The 1,724-nt window shown below is 41.2% G+C and overlaps 1 non-coding gene across 1 annotated transcript; it reads right to left on the reverse strand.

The window, feature by feature from the left end:
- Positions 1 to 879: 879 nt before the first annotated feature.
- Positions 880 to 986, reverse strand: LOC141722438 (small nucleolar RNA R71). Its single transcript, XR_012575457.1, has one exon. It is a non-coding gene; the product is annotated as a small nucleolar RNA R71 (small nucleolar RNA).
- Between the last annotated feature and the right edge of the window lie 738 nt (positions 987 to 1,724).

Consider the following 1,724-nt stretch of genomic DNA (forward strand, 5'->3'; position numbering starts at 1 on the left):
ATTAAGTGTTTAATTCTCGTAGTTAATTATAGGTAATAATTAGTTAATCAATTCTACGTGTTATTGTCTTGACAATGAGAAGTAATCATACATTGGTGAGTAAGTGTTAATTGAACATAATTAGTCTGAGTCTCTGTGTGAACGAACTAGAAATTATTCTATATTACTTGCGAACGCGTATACTTGCGTGAATTATTAGCGTGTGTTTTCGCCCTAACAAGTTTTTGGCGCCGCTGCCGGGGACTCGGCGTATTTTTTTAGTTTATGTACTTACCATCAGTGGTCTTTAGGACTCATTGATTAAGACGTGTTACTTTTTGTTTCCGGTTGTGTTTCAGGTCCTTTAGCGAGCGTTTATGCAAATAAGTTCTCGTACTCGCAAGAGGACTTTAGATACGGTTGAGGAGACAGACTCAGTTCTTAATATTCCGGAGAAGATAGATTTTGAAGATTCAGATAAAGAGAGTGAGTAGAAAGAACCAGTAATCATGGGTGATCGTATAGTTCCAGCACATCCAGCTCTATGGACTTTTTTGGCCTAAAATTGATGACATTCAGTCAAGCATCCTCCATCAGGCTATTCAAGCTAACACTTTTGAAATCAAGCCGGATACTAATCAGATGGTGCGAAATTCTGTTTCTTTCGGAGGTGCTGCGACTGAAGACCCCAACATGCACATCAGGAATTTTGTCGAGATCTGTAGTACTTTCAAATATAATGGTGTGACTGATGAGGCTATCAAGCTGAGACTTTTCCCATTCTCTCTAAGGGATAAAGCTAAGGATTAGTTACATTCTGAACCATCTGGGTCCATCACTACTTGGCAAGATCTTGCGCAAAAGTTTTTGGTGAAGTTCTATCCAATGGCGAAGACTGCAGCTATGAGGAGTGCTCTTACTCAGTTTGTACAGCAACCAATAGAATCTATGTGCGAAGCTTGGGAGCGCTACAAGGAGATGTTGAGAAAGTGTCCACATCATGGTATGCCTGACTGGATGGTGATCACTGGTTTCTATAATGGTTTGGGGGCCCAATCTCGGCCCATGCTCGATGTAGCAGCTGGAGGCGCCTTGTGGGCCAAAAGCTATACTGAGGCATATAATCTTATTAAAACTATAGCTTCAAATGAGCATCAAAACCCAACTTAAAGGATGATGCATGGCAAGGTAGCAAGTATTCTGGAAGTTGATGCAGCTACAGCTACTGCAGCGCAGCTCCAAGCGCTTTTTTTGAAGGTCGATTCTTTAGCCACCTATGGAGTCAATCAGATAACTATGGTCTGTGAGCTTTGTGCAGGTTCTCATGCTACGGATCAATGTTCTCTTGTTAATGATTCTGTTCAGTATGTGAACAATTATCAGCGACCGCAGCAGCTCGTGCCAACAACTTATCATCCTAACAATATAAATCATCCCAATTTCAGCTGGAGCAATACTCAGAATGCTATTTAGCAACCATATTAGCAAGGCATAAGTAAATAGTTTAATCCACCTGGATTCCAGTAATCACAACATTATGCTCAAAGGCAATCATATCCTCAATAAGGAGGTGCTGCTCCACCTTCTAGTGCTGATTTTGAGGAACTCAAGCTATTGTGCAAAAGTCAAGCTATTTCTATCAAGACCTTGGAAAATCAAATCGGTCAAATAGCCAATGCAGTGCTCAATCATCAACCTGGCACACTTCCCACTGATACTGAAGTGCCAGGCAGGAAGGAAGCTAA

This window comes from Apium graveolens, chromosome 4 (assembly GCF_009905375.1).
Source record: "Apium graveolens cultivar Ventura chromosome 4, ASM990537v1, whole genome shotgun sequence".
Classification (NCBI taxonomy): Eukaryota; Viridiplantae; Streptophyta; class Magnoliopsida; order Apiales; family Apiaceae; genus Apium; species Apium graveolens.